The 21,410-nt window shown below is 47.1% G+C and overlaps 1 long non-coding RNA gene across 10 annotated transcripts in view; it reads left to right on the top strand.

Moving 5' to 3' along the window:
- LOC125756879 (uncharacterized) overlaps window positions 1-21,410 on the top strand; it is a 131,235-nt gene that overhangs the window by 26,576 nt on the left and 83,249 nt on the right. For 5 of the 10 annotated variants that reach the window (XR_007414835.1, XR_007414832.1, XR_007414827.1 and 2 more), the window contains exon 1: window positions 1,438-1,452. The exons of the other annotated variants lie outside the window; for them this stretch is intronic. This is a non-coding gene — a long non-coding RNA (uncharacterized LOC125756879). Of the gene's footprint in view, window positions 1-1,437; window positions 1,453-21,410 lie in introns of those variants that run through there. 10 annotated transcript variants of the gene reach the window in all.

Here is a 21,410-nt window from a genome sequence, read left to right as displayed (position 1 = left end):
AGAAGAGGACGACGATGAAGAAGAGGATGAAGAGAGCGCGTGCCGGTTCATCGTGATGATTATTTTCTGTCTACGACACACGGCAAACCTCGACCATAGGAGCTGTGCTGTAAAAAAAAAAGGAAAAGAAAAAAGGACGCTACCTTTCCTTTGGTCTTGTATTCACTGCACACCAACTATCCCAGCCGGTTATTCATCGATAAAAGGAATTCAGTACTCGAGGGCACGTTGACTTTTCATAATCTGTGACATACTACGACTTGTATTTTTCTTTGTATTTTTGCTATTTTGTATTATTGTAATCGGTGACATACTGCGATGGAGAAAAAAATTGACTCTGTTCTTCACTACCACAACATATGCATTAATAAAAACGGTGGCAGACATGGTATTGTCACCACAACATAATTAGAATAGCAGTTTTTCACATTTAGCTTATGTGGTTTTTCTAATCGGTGACATACTACGACTGAGAATAAAAAATCTCCCGATATGCACCCTGTCCACTGCCCCAATATATGCATTATTAAACAATAGCAGACATGGTATTATCTCTATAACATAAACAGAACAGTATTTCTTCACATTTGGTTTATGTGATCTTCTCGTCGAAATGGCAAATGGGGAGCATTTTCTGGGTGCTATTTACAAAAACATATTAAATATACAAAAATTGTTTGTTAAAAGCTTATAATAAAGACGTTATGGATATGCTGGCAATACTTACTGTCTGGTAAAATTTGATTTACCTATTTTTTGCGCACAATACCGATAACTAGCGGTGAAGTTGTAAAATTTAACAAACTTTTGTATGTTTAGGCCGTAGTTGAACACTATAGCGTTGCCTTAAGAAATTTATCCATACAGTCATTTCATATCCAAGTCATTAACTGCAATGTATCTCTCGCCCTTTCATAGTTGCAATTTTCGGTGAAATTTTAAGTGTGCGCCACACGACCTAAAGAAATGGGAATATAAGTATGTAGTGTAGTCGACCGATTCTTTATCAGTATAGCGCGCACGCGTCGACTCATCAGCGGCAGCGCACGCGCACAAAATTCACTCGAACCGCTATAGTTTCGTCTGCTAGGCTTTTCCCACCGAAACGTTCGACGCAGTCCTTGCCAAGATTAAGTCGGTGTAAGCGAAAATCAGAGAAGCTACCAACGTCAATCGCGACACAGGGGTGTTATGCCTGAGGGAAGGGCGCAGCGGATGAAACTCGCGCTTTGTGTGAGCTAGATGCGCATGTGCTACACTGGCTGATCTCGTCGCTAAGAGCTGTTAGAAGACGCTGGAAGGCCGGCCGATCGACGATCGCACGATACTGTTAAAGTATCGGTCGACTGTACTGCGTTTTTTTTCTCGAACAAGCTCGAGCACGCACAATTCTTGCCGGCATATTTTGGAACTCCATGCAACTGAAACGAAAGGAAGACGAAGTCACCCAAGGTATGTGGCACGTTGCAGTACAGGCTGAATCAGACTTCTCTAGTGCGGTTGAGCGCGTGGCTGTGGATGCTGGCGCCGTCCACGGCTGCTTCCTCGCGTTATGGCTAGCATGGGCGTCGGCAAGGGGTCTGCAAAAGGGGCACTTGCTCTCCCCCTTCCTTCAAGCCACTCCAACACTTGCCTCCCACCCAGGCCACACCAGCGATCCCCCACTCCCCCACCGCGATGCAACACGGTTTACACCACCAAGACAAAATCCTGTCTACGCCCGTGGCTACAAGCTTTCATTCATGCTTCATTTATAGCACAAGGCCTAACATGCGGTACGACTATGTTTGATGTTACGGCGTTAGCCTCTGCACATTTTTGGCAAAAAACGGCGGGTAAAGCGGCCGTCCGACCGTTCTAGACAAACGAGATTCAGACTCGCGCTTTGAGTGAGCCCTCTATAAATTTGACACGCTCATGTGTCACGGCAAAAAGCAAACCTTCAGCACCTCGTCTGCTTCATCACACCAAGTGATCCCGTGTCTCGCATTTCGCAGCTCTACGCTTGCTAGAACTTGATCTGCTCTTTACATCAGCCATGCACAGTACCATGTAATAACGGCTACAGGTCGGCAACACGAGGCTTTTCCTTTTCACGCCATGTTCAGCCGGCCGTAGCGAACGAGGCTCCATGCACAAGTCGCAAATATCAAAACTCTATTTACCTGCGGCGTAGACGTTGGTGCAGAAGAGACACGAATACAAAAAAAAAAGAAGAAGAACAGGATGAATAGACCGGTGTTTTTTAGATGTGAAGCATCTTATAGCGGAGTTCAATCCGGTGGTGGTGGTGGTGTGCGGCGTGACCACCCTTACTGCGCATGCGCAAGCCCTCTCCACACACCTCCTCTCCCTCTCCACTCCCGTCTCCCCTCTCCACTTCCCATCTCCCCACACCCTCTCCCCTTCCCCTTCTCCCCTCCCCCTCTACACTCTCTTCCTCTGAAACGCGGGCTAGACATGCCGAAATTCTCTGCTACGCAACGCCGCGATGAGCGCATGCGCGTCCCCTGCCCCTCTCTCTCCTCTCCTACGCTGCCCCCTCTCGCGCGCCTGTCGACCGCGTTCCCCGCTCGCCCTGTGAGAAAGAACGGCCAGGCTAGAGGGAAGACAAGACGCGCGTAGCGTTCCTCTTCGCGTTCCACGACGAGAGGTCGGTAGCGGGGGCGTAGCCAAGGGGGGGTGGTTGGGGGGTTCGAATCCCCCCCGAAATTTGTTAATTTTGCTTGCATATATATACATGCACACATACAAACACACGCACGAACATACATAATGTATGGTTGAACCCCCCCCCCCCCCGAAAAAAATTTCTGGCTACGCCCCTGGTCGGTAGCATACCCAACGAACGCGAACGAAACGCGATCGTGCAAGTGCTCCGGCCTCGCATCGCCTCATGGTCCCCTTTAGCGGGAAATGGTGTAATTTTGTTTTACTACGCCATGGTAATTGTTTTCTTCTTTTTTAATTTCTTTTTCGCTTGCTCAGTAATCGCTTCCTCTTATGATATTAGCAATCATTTCTTCGTTCGCGGGAGAAGCAGAGGAACGTAAACTTTATTTCCAAATCAAGATTCGAGTCTGGCGTCATTTCCATGGTCTGGGCACCCGTCGCGGACGCGGTTCCGAGACCCTCTCTCGCAGCTTCCTCGGCTCGGCCCAGAGTTGTGCTGTCAGGTTCGATCTCAGCAGTGCGATCTTCCAGCGCCAGCGGAGCCTGGTGGCGAACTTCCTTAATTAAAAGAAAGAAAGGAAACGTGGCAACAGTCGTTGAAACGCCGACAAGCATTAGAGAGCTGGGGTGGGTGAGTTAAAGGAGATGCATTAATTATATCCCAGGGGAATGGAAAAGACAATCAAAGAGAAAAAATTCAATGTGTCACTGGGGGCAGCTGGGAGGAGTTTTTCCACACTCTTCTAACTACGTGCTTCTGCGGCGTCACCGGATGTTTCTATTCACCGCCGCGTTTAGGAGTCACGTTGTTCATCAGGCATCCGTTAAAAGTGTATACGAGTAAGTGTGCGCCCGACCGGCCCACGAACATAGGACAGACACCACTGTATCCCATTTGGTGGAGTAGGACATTGGGCATGAAAATGGCTACGGGTTTAGCTCCAACCGGTAGAGAGTTGTCTTTTTCGCCAATGCTTTAAATACGCTGCAATGGAATATGAAAGAAACGCCCACATTTGGCTATAAGGTAACGTTACTGCGCAGTACGTGATTCTCCTAACCGCTAGCCTCTCAAGCAACTCAATTCCCTCAATGAGACCCTCACTTCGTGTAAATATTCGTATAGGCATTAGAGCACTGCACGGGCCCGGCCCGGCCGGCGGGCCGGGCTGGGCCGGGCCGGGTAAGGGATTGTTGGATCGGGCCCGGGCCGGGCTCGGGCCAGTGATCTTCGGGCTCGGGCCGGGCTCGGGCCTGAGCCAGGCCCGTATTAGGCCCGGGTCTCATACGTGTCTGTATAATTTCGTGTATACGTTGTTTGGCTTTGTTTTTGTTGTTTTGTGGGGTTTAACTTCCCGAAGCGACTCAGGCTATATGAGACGCCGTCGTTGAGGGCTCCGGGTAATTTAAACCACCTGAAGGTTATTGGCGTGCACAGAAATTGCACAGTATACAAGACGTCTACAATTTTGCTCAATCGGTGTACTACACGTAATTTCATGAAACGCCTAATATGAGTTTCCACAATTATACCGTGTAAGGAAAGCAACGGTAAACTGCCTAGATTTGTGTATATAAGATGTGCGCGTTTTTATCTAGAAAAACATTTCGAGTATGCAGCTACGCTCGCATGCCCGCGGCGCCAGTTTCTGCCTGCGCGACTCCGTAGACTGGTCAACGCGACTTATGAGTCATTAACATCCCAGGAGCTGTTTTACGTGCAGTTTTAAGTGCAAGATGCGGAGCGACTCTTGTCACAGGACGAACGCCGCTGTTGATTTTCCCATTACTAGTCGTGACCAGAGTGTGACTCACAACAGGAGTGATGAGGCTTGAGAAGCGATCCAGGATTCTGGGAATAACCAACACAAACACAAACACACACAGACTGATTAGTATTATTTAAACCACCCTTTATTCAACACACCGTTATTGTACGCACGTCTGACACGAGTGTTTCGCTTTAAATAACTTCGCAATGAAAACAAATTTTCACGTAAAAGAAGGCGGGGACCTTGTTTCGCTTAGGCACTGGCTATGCACGAATGAAAGAACTTCTATCTGAGAAATCACTTCAAAATTCGCTTTCAGAATAAGCCCCCGGCATAATCCGACAACCAAGCCCATCCTCTGGATGTCAGGGGCACGCCGTGAGGGGTTACTGACCGCGTGTTTTACAAACGTAACCCATCCTTAAATACTCAGTTAAACACGTGCGAGTGCGAACTCCCGAACGACACCAACGCGCGTGGACGCAGTCTAGGTTGACATCAGACATGACATATGCTAGAATTACCGCAAATAGCTCCTAAAGTCACGTATACTCACTCGATTCTGCTGAACGTCACCGCAGATGTAAGCAAAGCACGAAAACAGCAAACAGAAATGAGGGTAAAGAGCACTCGGCGGCGGGCGCAATAACGCGCGCCGTCGAAGAGCCTTTCCCGTTGCCGGCGAGGCGTGTCCTAAACGGGCCGGGCCGGGCCGGGCCGGGCCCAAACCTTTCGGGCCCGGGCCGGATACGGGCCGCATTTAAGAACACCGGGCCGGGCTCGGGCGGGCCGGAGCATGGCGTTTTCGGGCCGGGCCGGGCCCGGGCCGGAAACATCGGCCCGTGCAGTGCTCTAATAGGCATCATCTATAAAACAGGGTTGCCAGTTTGTTACTTTGCGCCAATTTGGCTCTTTTCGGCCGGTGGCGGCAGAAAAAACGTCTTGGGTACTTGGCTATTTTTTGGCTACACCTCAATTTGAACCAAGTAGTCAAATTCGGCCGCTGGCGTTCGAGTATACGGTGTCAAACCATGGCGACGAAAGCGTGCTTCCATCTCCTGAAATCGAATTTGGCACTTGTGTTACACTAAAGAAAAGACTTTTGCGTACGTGGGTGAGACTCGAGGGGAAAACTGTTGCATGGGGCCTCATTTATCAGACCACGTGTTGCTGAATGCGACTTCAAACTGTAATTAGAAGGGAAGAGGACAATCGAAAGTGATCCGCACCGCGAAAGCTCCTCACTCATCGACATTGGAAATGGAATATTCGACAAACCCTCTGTAGTATTTCTTAGAATTAGGTATGGACTGCGACTCGGAAATATTAACTGCTCGGACTTCGCCATCACGCGAGAAACAGTTGCGAAAGTGACTACAAGTTATGCTTCAGTCCCAGCAGCTGGGATTTTTGGAGCACCCTCACGCAGTACTCGATTTTGCTGTAGCCAGAAATCTAGAAGTTCTAGTCCCTTTAAAACAGCGCAATAAACTTCGTCATCCTGCGCGGAATGATTGCTAAATTCAACAATTTATACTTTAATTTCAGCAGTTATGATTTTTGAAGGGTTCCTGCTGTACTTATTTACATTGCCACCAAAAGGTTCTTTCATTTAGTCATTTCAGTAAAAACTTCGCAGTTGTTTTCACGCACGCGTGGCTACTTTTGGCTACGTTTACTGCCCTTGGCTCAAGATGACTACTTTTTGGCTATTTTTTGTCGTTTAGACCTGGCAACCCTGGTGGTCGCCACACGCGCTTACGATGCTACGACGCATGCTCTATTAAAAAGGAAAAGAAGAAGAAGAAGAAGAAACTCATTTCCGGCAGATTGCTGGGCTGGGCTCCCACCTAGAAGCTAACGGAGACACCGTGTCTCCTGGCAGCTTCCTCGGCCTGCTGGATCGCCCAGGGTAGCTTGTCCAGGCCCGAACTGAGCAGCGTAGTCCACCAACGCTCCCGAAGGCCTTCACTGGAGGTCGCGACCCTAGCATTGCTGATTAATGCTGGACATGCCCATAGGATGTGACCAAGCGTGGCTCTGATGTTACAATACTGGCATAGATTAGTTGGGTATAATTCAGGATATATGTAGTGCATGATGACGGGGTTCGTGTATGTTCGTGTTTGTAGCTGCCGCCATTGAACGGACTGGGCCCGATTTAGCTTAGGGAGTGGCGCAGGGTACTCACGCCTTTGCATTCGGTAATGATGATTGATGTCACAGAATTTAGTGAGCCGATCGTCCCATTCCCATACAGCCGTGGAAGATTCCATTCGGGTGGCTGTTTCTTCTAACGCGGACCGGAACGTGAGAGCCACGTTGCGCGCCACTTCATTTGGATTGATCTTCTGGTGACCTAGGGGCGTGTGGGCAGGGAACCAGAGTATTTGTACGCATTTGTCGGCCTCATCAATTTTGCCTATATTTAGGATCTGCAATGCCTCGGGGGAGATTCTGCCGTTTGCGTAGTTTCGCACCGCCGTTTGCGAGTCGCTGATGATATAGTAGGCGTTCGTGTGGGCTATGGCCATCGCGATAGCGACTTCCTCCGCCGTTTCTACGTGTTTTGTGGTAATTGATACCCTTGTTTTGCATTGTTGTGTGTGGTCTACAACCGCAGCCACGAAGCGGTGACGTTCCCGATAGCGTGCTGCATCGACAAAGACCGCTTCGTGGCTGCGCCCAAAAATCTTGGTCATGGCTCTGGCTTTACTAATGCGTCTGCCCGCATTGTGTTCGGGGTGCACGTTCCTGGGTATAGGTGGAACTGTGAGTTTAGTGCGGATAGTCCGTGGTATGTCGTGTTTGTCTCGATGTTGGGTGTGATAATCTATTCCGAGATTCTCGAGAATCTGGCGCCCTGGCTTAGTCTTGGCCAATCGCTCGTATTGGGAGATTTGTTGTGCCTCGATAAGCTCCTCAAGCGTATTGTGTAAGCCCAGTTGAAGGAGGAGGTCTGTGCTGGCGTTTTGAGGCAAACCTAGTGCTTGTTTTTAGATTTTCCTTATGAGGCTGTTGAGTTTAGACTTTTCTACAGTGAACCATCGGTGGTAGGCCGCAGTATAGGTGATGTGACTAAGTACGAATGATTGGATTAGGCGGATGACGCTCGCCTCTTTCATGCCTTTGTGTTTATTGGTGATGCGTTTAATGAGGCGCATCGTGTTCGACACTTTTGCGTCACTGTTGCGAACTGTCTCGCCGTTTGTGCCCTTACTCTCGATGATCAGGCCTAGCACTCCGATTTTGTCCACGGTTGGTATTATGCGGCCGTCGCTTGTAGTGAGTGTTATATCGGCGTGTGTCTGTGCTTGTATATGTTGCTTGGGTGGTCGGCCTCTGAGTGTAGGGCAATGTAGCAGTAGCTCGGACTTCTCCGCCGAACAGGATAGTCCACTTCCTCGTAGGTACCGTGCTACTGTGTCAATCCCCTCCTGTAATCTTTGTTCTATGGATCCATCATTGCCGTCGCACACCCAGAGGGTAATGTCGTCGGCATAAACTGTGTGATGGAGTCGTGGGATTGTATGTAGTCGTGACGGAAGGCCTAGGAGGGCGACGTTAAACAACATAGGAGAGATCACGGAACCCTGCGGGGTGCCCGCGCTTCCCATGGTTATCTCGGGTGATCTGAGTGCTCCTACGGTGATGGTGGCCGCCCTGTCTGTAAGAAAGGCTCTGATATAATTGTACGTGCGGAGCCCTAAGTTTAGGGTGTTGATCTGATTTAGGATGGTGCTGTGTGTGACATTGTCAAAGGTCTTCTTGAGATCTGCACCAAGAATGGGCTTAGTGGAGTGGCCTGTACTGTCTATGATGTGGTGTTTGAGCTGCAGCATTGCATCCTGGGTCGAGACGTGCCTGCGGAAGCCAATCATGGTGTGTGGAAATAGGTCATTGTCTTCGAGATAATTTGTTAGTCCAGCCAGGAACGCGTGTTCCATCAATTTGCCCATGCACGATGTCAAGGAGATGGGCCTATTGTTAGTATTCAGCGGTTTGCCTGGTTTAGGAATTAGAATCACCTGGGCCTTTTTCCACTGCGGGGGCAAACTGCCGGTGGTCCAGCATTGATTAATGTAATTTGTCAGGTGTGTGATTGACTCATCGTCAAGATTACGTAGTGTCTTGTTGGTAATGGTGTCGGGACCTGGGGCAGATTTGGTGTTAAGTTTGTGCAGGGCGGCGCGGATATCCGCTTGGCTAAATTCCTCGTCTAGGGTGGTGTTGGCCTGGCCCGTATAGTCTGGGTGCTGCTGAGGAGGAGCCTGAGAGATGTATTTGAACTCTACTTCCCTAAGGAACTCCTCCTCAGTGCCCTTGTACGCATGGATGGGTTTGTTGATGGTTTGTCGCTGGGTGGCTTTATTGTCATCTGGATCCAGTAAGAATCGGAGAAAATGCCACGTTTTACCGAAACTTAATTGCCTGTCCATTGCATCGCAGGTTTCGTCCCAGTGTTGTCGGCATAGCTGTTTTGCATACGCCTCTATCTCTCTGTTGAGGAGCGCTATGCGTTTTCTGAGGTTTCTGTTGTGTTTTTGTGTCTTCCACGTCTTTTGGAGCGATTGCTTTGCCTCCCACATGTGAAGCAATCGGCTATCGATCTCTTCGAGGTGTGCCTCGGGAAGTACAATTTGTGTGGCATTAATAACGTCTTGTTTGAGGGTGTGAATCCAGTGTTCTATGTCTCCGATGGGTTGCACCTGGTTCTCGCGTGACTTGAGGAACTTGGTCAAATCTACTAACTTCAGCTGTTTTCCCGTGAGTTTACGTGGGCCGCCTTGAAATTTTATCACGATGATGTAGTGGATAGCGTTGACTGAAAAAAAAGGCATTGTAAAGTTCTGCTTAGAGCATACGTCGTTTGAGGATTCGACACAGAGAAATATGTCATAGAAGATAGGGCCCTACGCAGGGTAGGACGTATGAAAGCAGCGTTGGGACGGAAAGCGCTATCACGCTTTCCGGCCCAACGTTGGAACGCCACTTACCAGCCTGCTTGGGCAGGTTGGTGGGTCCCTGAGTCGTGACGTCTAGTCTACTTTTCGATTGTTATTGCGCGTTCCCGTCGTGTCGTGGACACGACGGGAACTCGCTCCCAAAGCGGCAGCTATTGCCGCTGAGCAAACGCAATTGAATGGAGCAGAGCAGGTATAGGCACTATGTTGGCCTTTTTGGAGACGTACAGACACCTTGTTCGATGGTGTGTGCAACCCAGTGAAGAAGAAGACGTTACAACGAAGCGGACTTCGCTCGCGCGCGGTCGCGGCCACCGATCGTCGAGGGGATGCACGTGGTCGCCACACGCGCTTACGATGCTACGACGTATGCTCTAATAAAAAAGGAAAAGAGCAAAAAAATTAACGCTGCTTGCACTAAGTCGCACAAGGATGGATCACAGCAGAGCTGGTGGGCACCTAGCTGGTCCTGGCTTGGCTAGGCTTTCACCCTCTCTCACCTCTCTCTGTCCCACCCTTTGCTGTACCATACTGTACGTGGCTATGCTTGCTGTCCCTTTTTTCTATCTTTTTTTTGTTTGTTGACTTCGTTATTTATTCATTTATCCATTTGTACGTATACCTACAACGCCCTGTAGAGGCATTGTTGTGTCTGTGTCTATCTCGTTCCCTTTCTCTCTATTGCTCTCTCTACTTGTTATCCCCTCCTCCTCACCCTCACATCTCTCCCTCTCACCCTCACTTCCCTTTGCCGCCACCTTGCTGTACTCTACTATATGGCTATATGGCTACGCTATGCTCTGCTAGCGCGCCTGGATAGCTGAGACGTTAGGGCGCTCGCCTTCGGATCGTGCGCTTGTCGAGCAGCTTCGGCCTCGCGGGCTCAAACGGCGGGGTCTTCTCACCGCAGCCGTGCAGCTTGTCGAGCAGCTTCGGCTTCGCGGGCTCGAACGGCGGAATCTGCTCATGGGGACGTGGGTTCGAATCTCGTCTGACCATGGAATTTTTTTTCTCCAAGAACGTATCTCTCTCTCTTTATTTCTATCTCCTTCTCTCTCTCTCTCTGTACTCGTTCTCTCCCCCATCGCAGTTATTGCATCCCACGCCGGCAAAATCGGCGCTCGTGTTCTGGGAGCGATGCAGAAGAGGAAGAAGAGGACGAAGAGAGCGCGTGCCGGTTCATCGTGATGATTATTTTCTGTCTACGACACACGGCAAACCTCGACCATAGGAGCTGTGCTGTAAAAAAAAAGGAAAAGAAAAAAATTCGGCAGATCCCACGCACTGTGGGAATCGATGTAATGCGAAGCAGCCAGCAAAGAGCTGCATACATCGCCTTGTTTGTCTTTGAGCCAAATGAACTCATTCATGCCATGGCATCTAGTCCACCATATATCGCATGTTTGCCATGCACGCATGCATGCACAATCTAGTGTACACCATGCCAATGAAACGCATATTCTGGTATATAAATGCATGACCTGTCGCTTATGTTCATCACGCACTCGTGTCGTGCCATACCAATTTTGGTATATATCCAGTTAACAAAACGGCCGGAAGCACACCATGACAGTGGCATGTAAATCATACCGTACATGACATGCATAACATGATTCGCATGTTAAGGCCTCTCATTTATGTTCGTAATACAGTCACATCGCGCTATATCAATTTTGGTGTATATCAAACGAGCGAAATGGCCGCGAGTGCACCAGAGTATAGCATGTAAATCATGCCATACATGACATGCATGTCATGATTTTCATGGTAACACTTTTAATTTACGTTCGTCATACAGTCGCTTCGCGCAATACCAATATTGGTGTATATCAAGCTAGCGAAACGGCCGCGAATGCACCATGAGTGAGGCATGTAAATCATGACATACATGTCATAGATGTCGTGGTTTTCATGCCAGCACCTGTTATTCATGTTCTTCATACAGTCACATAGCACAATACCAATTTTGGTGGATATCAAGCAAGCGAAACGGCCACGAGTGCGCCATGAGCATGACATGTAAATCATGACGTACATGTCATGCATGTCACGATTTTCATGTTACCACGTCTCATTTACGTTCGTCATACAGTCGCTGCGCGCAATACCAATTTTGGTGTGCATCAAGCTAGCGAAGCGGCCGCAAATGCACCATGAGCGTGGCATTTAAATCATGACATACATGTCATGGATGTGATGGTTTTCATGCTACGACCTGTTATTCATGTTCTTCATACAGTCACATAGCACAATACCAATTTTGGTGCATATCAATCTAGCGAAACGACCGCGAGTGCGAAATGAGCGTGGCATGTAAATCATGTCATACATGACATGCATGTCATGATTTTCATGTTACCACGTGGCAGTTATGTTCGTCATGCAGAAATGTCTCGTCATACCAGTTTTCGTATATATTCCTTCATTTAAACGGCCGCGAGCGCCCAGAGACCATGTCATGTAAATCATGCTGCACATGACATGCGCGTCATGATTTGCATGTTAGGACCAGTCATTGCGTTCGTCATGAATTCTTGTCACGCCGTACCAATTTTGGTGTATATGAAATTAACGGAACGGCCGCAAGAGCCTAAGGTCGTGGAATGTAAATCATGTTGTTCATGACATGCGTGTCATGATTTTCATGATATGACCTGTCATTTATGTTCGTAATAAGGCCATGTTATGACACACCAATTTTGGTATACATCCTCTTAACGAAACGGCCAGGAGAGCACAAAGTCGTAGGCGGCTAGATAGATAGATAGATAGATAGATAGATAGATAGATAGATAGATAGATAGATAGATAGATAGATAGATAGATAGATAGATAGATAGATAGATAGATAGATAGATAGATAGATAGATAGATAGATAGATAGATAGATAGATAGATAGATAGATAGATAGATAGATAGATAGATAGATAGATAGATAGATAGATAGATAGATACGCTCAAAGTCGCAGAAGTTCGCTAAGAAATTCTTCGCATTTAACCATTTCAGCCCTGGATTTTTTATTTGGTCGGGGAATCATTTTGTGCGTGTTTTCCTAATAGTTATGACCTCAGAAGACCAAAAACGAAAAATTGAGCCAGTGGTGCAAGTATTAATGGATTTACAGACGTGACGTCAAATTAGATCATCAGGGCTCAGCGGTTGCGAAATGAGAAAAATGGCATCTTTTTTTCCTGCTCTTCACTAGAGTTCACAAAATGTGAACCACGTCTCATTTTTCAGCCTGATACTCATTGAAACAGCTTCGGTACATCGATCCGAAAATAGCGCTTACCCGCCTCAGCTGACCCGCCTCGGCGTCACCCATGACTTCGGTCAAGCTTCTTCTTCTTTGCGGCTGCCAACTCCGCAAGCATGCCACCATTTTGGTGTCAATCGCAGTGGGGATGATTGAAGAAGTATTCCCCCAAGAATCGGCAGTTTTGGTTTCATTTGCAAGGTGCTAGGACAAGTTTTGTGTGATGGTGTCAATTGACACCGCCAGGGCCGAAAGGGTTAAAAGGACGCTACCTTTCCTTTGGTCTTGTATTCACTGCACACCAACTATCCCAGCCGGTTATTCATCGATAAAAGGAATTCAGTACTCGAGGGCACGTTGACTTTTCATAATCTGTGACATACTACGACTTGTATTTTTCTTTGTATTTTTGCTACTTTGTATTATTGTAATCGGTCGACATACTGCGATGGAGAAAAAATTGACTCTGTTCTTCACTACCACAACATATGCATTAATAAAAAAGTGCCAGACATGGTATTATCCCCATAACATAATTAGAAGAGCACTTTTTCACATTTAGCTTATGCGATTTTTCTATTCGGCGACATACTACGACTTAGAAAAAAAAAACATGGCTGATCCCTCTGTCATAGGAATCGGTATAACGCGAAAGTGAAACGTGTCTTCACCAGGGGCGTAGCCAAGCGGGGGGGGGGGGAGGGGGTTGGGGGGGTTCAAACACCCCCCCCCCGAAATTTTTCAGTTTTGCTTGCATATATAGGCCCGCACACATACAAACGCACGCACGAACATACATAAAGTATGGTTGAACCCCCCCCCCCCCCCCCGAAAAACAAATTTCTGGCTACGCCCCTGGTCTTCACAGACGTAGTTGAGCGTTTGTTGTGCATTCTTTCGCCCCAACCGCAAAGGAATGAATGCTACAACATCAAATTGTAATGTTACGCGAAGAACGGCAAGCCGCTCGAAACTTGCAATGCGCTGCTCAAGCAGAAAGGACGCGCGGAACGAACATACACAGGATGAGCGGGAACTGTCACAGTTGTAAATTATTTCTGTGTGAGCAGCGTTCTCCTTTCGCAAAAGCGGCCGCTACAGTGAGCGAGATGACCTTCGTGCTCTCAACGGAAACTTGCAGGCAGAGCGCAAGGTGTACAAACCACCGAGATCACGAGATAAGCGCCCGCACGAGCGACCACGCCCTGTCGAGGCGCGCGCTAATCCGTGTGTGGGACGACTTTTAAAGCGCGCTCTTCGAGGCCTTCGCGCCATCTCGCTAGTGATAACGAAAACACGCTGTACCGCCGATCTCTGAGTACCGCCACCGGCAAATGGTGTACATAAATAGCTCGCCGTTAGCATAGCAGATAACATGCCGTCTGTGGCGGAGTCGCTTCGCGCTGGCGATCGAGAGGTCGTGAGTTTGACTTCCGGTGGCGGAACTTTTCTTGTAGTTTTTTTCTTTGCCATATGTTAGTCTTTATATTTTACAACGTCATATCCGTGACGGAAATGCGTCAGTGGAGCCGTGGTGGACCCCGGCATAAAACACTTGCGTGTTCAAAAATCTCCTGATATGCACCCTGTCCTTCACTGCCCCAACATATGCATTATTAAACAATAGCAGACATGGTATTATTCCTATAACATAAATAGAACAGTATTTCTTCACATTTGGTTTAGTGTGATCTTCTCGTCGAAATGGCATATAGGGAGCGTTTTCTGGGTGCTATTTACAAAAACATATTGAATATACAAAAATTGTTTGTTAAAAGCTTATAATAAAGACGTTATGGATATGCTGGCAATACTTACTGTCTGCTAAAATTTGATTTACCTATTTTTTGCGCACAATCCCGATAACTAGCGATGAAGTTGTAAAATTTAACAATCTTTTGTATGTTTAGGCCGTAGTAGAACACTATAGCGTTGCCTTAAAAAATTTAGCGAACGGTGGTCATAAAAGATAGCGGCCTTGACTATTGGGGAAAATGGTTTTGAAAAGGTGATTTTCTTACGAATTTTTTTTTGTGAATTTGTGAACAAGCATTGGCATAACATGGTGACGAATTTTTCTTCGCCGCACAAGTTTATCGCTGCAAGTACAAACTGGGCTGATGCACAGTGCGTTGATATATGGGAGATAAAATCACACTGCAACAAAAGCTCTATATTTCAGAATCGGTGTCCAGATTGCAGTCATTCTGGGGATCAGTACGGATATGTTTATCGAATCCCGACGTCAACCAACATATGAGACATGCCAGTACGGTTATTTCGCGACTGCGTCCCGCTAACTGAGGTGAGTTTGAGACCCCTGCTTAAGACGAGCCGAAGCTGAAAGCCATCTTTTTCGGTTCTTTAAGAAAGGCACCGTCCGATTCATGGCCTATTCCCCGAGGTGGGTTGCGCCAAATGTCTGAGGAACAACAACAAAAACAACATTTATGACCACGTTGGTAGGATCCTAATGTGGATGGGTCTGCTTTTGGATTCTTCTTGCGCGCTCAGCCTCGACTGCGCAAAACGGGCCCCAGAGCGCCAGAGCAAACGCAATTGAATGGAGCAGTGCAGGCATGCACGGCGTGCTGGCCTTTATGGAGATGTACAGTACAGACACATTGTTCGACGGTGTGTACAACCCAGTGAAGAAGAAGACGTTGCGACGAAGGGGACCTTTCTCGCGCGCACGCGCTGCCGCAGACGATCGGGCGACGCACGTGCTCACCACACGCGCTTACGGCGCTAAAAAGAGAATGCGTTACGTCTCTTTTGGTTTTGCATTCGTTCCAGCCCAACTATCTCAACAGGTTATTAAGGCGAAAGCCTTAGATGCCCCATCAAACGTGAGACTTCACCATCGGCGTCGGCGCCGTTAACATGAGTGATGCAAAAAATCGTCACGCGATGACGTCGCATAACGTGAGTAACATGATGACGTCATCACATGACACCGTCGCTTGGTGAATGGTGAGCCGATCTCGGAGGCAGGGCAAAGCCAGGTGAGTGCAGTAAGCTTGCACTGCCTCTGATCCTGGACGCATCGCAAAACTCCGTTAGGTGCAGATAGCTTTCGGAGGGGCAGGGTCAATGCACTGACTGAGAAGCGAACCGCTGACCTTTCGCGAAAGGTCTTGTTTTTGTGACCCCTGTTTTAGGCGAATGCATAAGGGAACGTTTTATTTTTTTGTCGAGAAAAGTAATTGAGTGTTTGAGGGTACTTTGTATTTTTCTAATCGGTGACATACTACGATGGAGAAAAAAATGACTGTTCTTCACTACCACAAGATACGCATTAATAAAAAAGTGGCAGACATAGTATTATCATCATAACATAACTAGAAGAGTACTTTTGCACATTTAGCTTATGTGATTTTTCTAATCGGCCACATACTAGGACTTAGAAAAAAAACCGCCTGATATACACTCTGTCCTTCTCTGCCCCAACATGTGCATTATTGAAAAATGGCAGACATGGTGCAGACGTGGTATTATCCCTATAACATAATTAGAACAGTTCTTCGTCACATTTGGTTTATGTGATTTTCTCGTCGAAATGGCAAATTGGGAGCGTTTTCTGGGTGCTATTTACAAAAAAAAAACTTATTAAATATACAAAAATTGTTTGTTGAAAGCCAGTAAAGACGTTATGGATATGCTGGCAATACTTACTCGCTGCTTAAATTTGATTTACCTATTTTTTACGCAAAATCCCGATAACTAGCGGTGAAGTTGTAGTTGAACACTATAGCGCTCCCTTAAAAAATTAGCCTCAAGCGTTTTCGTCTCCATCGAAAATACGGCCGCCGCAGCTGGGATTCGATCCCGCGACCTTCGGGTCAGCAGTCGAGCACCATAACCGATATGCCATCGTGGCGGTTGCTGAATAACATCAGTATTTAATTGAAATAATTGTGGCTCGTATAGCAGTGCATCGCATAAGCGAATATACGAAAGGTCAACCTCTTTATAAAGTTCCTCCGATGAGCTGGGCATGCGGTTCCAAGAAGTCAGAAAAATAGCGATTTTGATGACGCCGATTTTTGGTTCACTCTTTCGTTGTTTTATAAACGTTTTTTTTTTTATGTGGCTCTTTGTTTCGTCCATATAAACGGAGCGTTGTCATTGTGCTGCGTAGACTACCACCTTAACTTTCTCCGACTCATTACCATTTTATTTTTAGTGCTCATTCTCAAGAAGATAGCGTTGACTGAAAGGAAAACAGTGTAAGGTTCTGCTCAAAGCATACGTCGTTTGAGTATTCGAAACAGAGAAAGATGTCATAGAAGATGGGGCCCTACGCAGAGTAGGACGTATGAAAGCAGTGTTGGCCTGGAAAGCGCTATCACGCTTTCCGGCCCAACGCTGGAACGCCACTTACAAGCCTGCTTGGGCTGGTTGGTTGGTCCCTGACTCGTGACGTCTAGTCTACTTTTCGATTGTTAATGCGCGTTCCCGTCGTGTCGTGGACACGACGGGAACTCGCTCCCAAAGCGGCAGTTATTGCCGCTGAGCAAACGCAATTGAATGGAGCAGAGCAAGTACAGGCACTATGTTGGCCTTTATGGAGACGTACAGACACCTTGTTCGATGGTGTGTGCAACCCAGTGAAGAAGAAGACGTTACGACAAAGCGGACTTCGCTCGCGCGCGCTCGCGGCCACCGATCGTCGAGGGGATGCACGTGGTCGCCACACGCGCTCACGATGCTACGACGCATGCTCGATTAAAAAAAGGAAAAGAGAAAAAAAATTAGCGCAGCTTGCACTAAGTCGCCCAAGGATGGATCACAGCAGAACTGGTGGGACCTAGCTGGTCCTGGCTTGGCGTGGCTTTTACCCTCTCACCTCTCTCTGTCCCACCCTTTGCTGTACCATACTCTACGTGGCTATGCTTGCCGTCCCTATTTTCTATCTTTTTTTGTTTGTTGACTGTGTTATTTATTCATTTATCTATTTGTACGTATACCTACAACGCCCTGTAGGGGCATTGTTGTGTCTGTGTCTATCTCTTTCCCTTTCTCTCTATTTCTCTCTCTACTTGTTCTCCCCTCCTCCTCACCCTCACATCTCTCCCTCTCACCCTCACTTCCCTTTGCCGCCACCTTGCTGTACTATACTATATGGCTATATGGCTACGCTATGCTCTGTTACTACGAAAAACTGCGCAAAATAAACAGGGACGAGTGAGACACGCACAAGCGCAGACTAGCAACTGGAAGTTTATTGAAGGAAGCACAAAAATATAAGTAACAAGAAAAACCACGTGAACGATTAGAGGTTGGCGGTTAGATAGTCTATCTCTTGTTTGTGTAACGTAAGCGAAGGCCTTGCAACGCACATGCTGCCATAGTTGTGGATGTAGAATGCCTCGGCCACTTCTCGCGCTGTCCTATCTTTATGCCTTGACAACACCTTTGTTTCCTGCAACTACGGGTGACATTTGCAAACTTTGCAATGCAAGCACAAATTTGATGAAGGCTGAGCTTTCAGCGAAGCCCTGTGATCCATTAGACGATTGTTCACACACCTCCCGGTTTGCCCGATATAGCATTTTTCGCAAGACAAGGGGACAACACCCTTGCCGCGTGCAACTAACGCCTCCCGATGATTAACTTCACATTCATTCCACTTCTTTCCTTTACCTTCGACTTTCCTATCCACTGCTGCGCAGACTCGGCCCAACTTGTTCCTAGAAGAAAAAACCACCTTAACACCATACCGGTTTCTCCACCTTTTTCATACGGTGGGAGAAAGCATGAAGATACGGGATGCAGGCGATGGGCATATCTTTATCAGTGGCCACCCTGTCGCCACCGCCCTTTCCTTCCTGTTTGAATTTATTCAATAATCTCTCACTTATACAGTGAAAGATTATTGTTTATTTTGCGCAGTTTTTCGTAGTAATGGAGTACCAACTCGCCCAACACTCAGTCCTTTTAAAGCTATGCTCTGCTAGCGCGCGTGGATAGCTGAGTCGTTAGGGCGCTCAGCCTTCGGATCGTGGGGACGAGGGTTCGAATCTCGTCTGACCATGGAATTTTTTTTCTCCAAGGAACGTATCTCTTTCTCTTTATTTCTATCTCCTTCTTTCTCTCTCTCTCTCTGTACTCGTTCTCTCCCCCATCGCAGTTATTGCATCCCACGCCGGCAAAATCGGCGCTCGTGTTCTGGGAGCGAAGCAGAAGAGGAAGAAGAGGACGAAGAGAGCACGTGCCGGTTCATCGTGATGATTATTTTCTGTCTACGACACACGGCAAACCTCGACCATAGGAGCTGTGCTGTAAAAAAAAAAGGAAAAGAAAAAAGGACGCTACCTTTCATTTGGTCTTGTATTCACTGCACACCAACTATCCCAGCCGGTTATTCATCGATAAAAGGAATTCAGTACTTCGCGGCACGTTGACTTTTCATAATCTGTGACATACTACGACTTGTATTTTTCTTTGTATTTTTGGTACTTTGTATTATTCTAATCGGTGACATACTGCGATGGAGAAAAAAATTGACTCTGTTCATCACTACCACAACATACGCACTAATTAAAGAAGTGGCAGACATGGTATTATCACCATAACATAATTAGAAGAGCACTTTTTCACATTTAGCTTATGTAATTTTTGTAATCGGTGACATACTACGACTGAGAATAAAAAATCGCCCGATATGCACCCTGTCCACTGCCCCAACATATGCATTATTAAACAATAGCAGACATGATATTATCCCTATAACATAAATAGAACAGTATTTCTTCACATTTGGTTTATGTGATCTTCTCGTCGTAATGGCAATATAGGAGCGTTTTCTGGGTGCTATTTACAAAAACATATTGAATACACAAAAATTGTTTGTTAAAAGCCAATAAAGACGTTATGGATATGCTGGCAATACGTACTGTCTGCTAAAATTTGATTTACCTATTTTTTACGCACAATCCCGATAACTAGCGGTGAAGTTATCGGTGAAGATTGTAAAATTTAACGATCTTTTGTCCGTTTAGGCCGTAGTTGAACACTATAGCGTTGCCTTAAGAAATTTAGCGAACAGTGGTCATAAAAGATAGCGGCATTGACTATTGGGGAAAATGGTTTTAAAAGGGTGATTTTCTTACGAATTTTTTTTGTGAATTTGTGAACAAGCATTGGCATAACATGGTGACACATTTTCCTTCACCGCACAAGTTTATCGCTGCAAATAGAAAATGGGCTGATGCACAGTGTGTTGAAATATGGGAGATAAAACCACACTGGAACAAAAGCTCTATATTTCAGAATCGATGTCCATATTGCAGTCATTCTGGGGATCAGTACGGATATGTTTCTCGAATCCTGACGTCGAATCACCTTCAAAATGACCAACATATGAGACTTGCCAGTACAGTTATTTCGAGACTGCTTCCCGCTAACTGAGGTGAGTTTGAGACCCCTGGCTTAAGACGAGCCGAAGCCGAAAGCCATCTTTTTCGTTTCAGCCCTCTCTCACCCCCCTCCCCACGAAGCTTTCTACGCCAGAAGTGGTATCGCACTGCCTCTGGGATCCGTCCATTTTTGATTAGGCGGTGATAGTTGCGAAGTGTTATCGCCTGTTTCTCGCGAAACCTTGACCCTCGGAAGGCGTTCCCACAATGATATGTTTGTTTTTGTCCCGAGAAATGCTCGCACGCTGAGACCCGCAGCCCATCGCACGATGCAAATGAGTGCGTTACGTGTACATCACATCCAAGATTAACACACACACACACACACACACACACACACACACACACACACACACACACACACACACACACACACACACACACACACACACACACACACACACACACGCACGCACACACACACACACTTGGACGCTTCTTGAGCTTTGCTTCAAGACTGAAGGCGCACCGTTTTGCATCGCCTTCTCAATCGGTGGTCTGGCTTCGCTTCTCGGAGGATACCTCAATCGTGCACGAAAAAGAGAAGAAAAAAAAAACGCGTCTTTTGCAGACACGCTATGACCCGTGACAGCGGTCCCTAGTAGTTTTTGAAATGCTTCAACGCATATCATTTTTGCTTTGCGGCGGAGTTGACTTTGAGATCCGCTTTCGACGTCAATTGATCGGCGCACGACAGCGCTGGTTCGAAGCTGCGAGATAATCAACGCGGGAGCGGGGGTTGCACACATTACTGCCGCTTCGGATCTGCAATCGGAGCTTCAGGAAAATAAATGAAGGCAAAGTTTACTGCTGCAAGCCTTCCGGTTAGGGACTAAAAAATGTTCTTCCTTCTGCACGAGGTGGCTGTAAAGCAGTTTTTTACGAAATATGCATGCGAGCATGCTTTTTCCAGGTCTGTGCGACCTTTCCCGACTTCCCTATGTTAGGGGGTGACACTCGCATTTCGACAGTTTGTGTGGTGCTGACAAAGAAGAAAAAACGTTCATAGGAGACGTACAGGATTATTCAGAGGGAATGAAGTATATGAAGTTTTACCTGTAGTTCGAATGAAGTTTCAGAGAAGGATTCCGTCTGCCAGTCAGAATGTCGTGCACAATAGTTAAGCTGCCCCAAACATCTTTTCGGGCCATGCAAAAGCTTTCGTTTGGTACAGATCTCCCACACTTGCACAAAGCCAGCGACTGCTAAATGAGAAGAACTTTGTCCCCACTCCGACGCGAAATAAAAGAATGCGAAATCAACTTCCGCGTAGAATATTGCTACCAAAGCGGTCCCGGTCGGATCTCCGCACGTCGGTTTAT

The sequence above is a fragment of the Rhipicephalus sanguineus genome, chromosome 1 (genome assembly GCF_013339695.2).
Source record: "Rhipicephalus sanguineus isolate Rsan-2018 chromosome 1, BIME_Rsan_1.4, whole genome shotgun sequence".
In the NCBI taxonomy this organism is placed as follows: Eukaryota; Metazoa; Arthropoda; class Arachnida; order Ixodida; family Ixodidae; genus Rhipicephalus; species Rhipicephalus sanguineus.
This window is presented reverse-complemented; position numbering and strand designations above follow the sequence as displayed.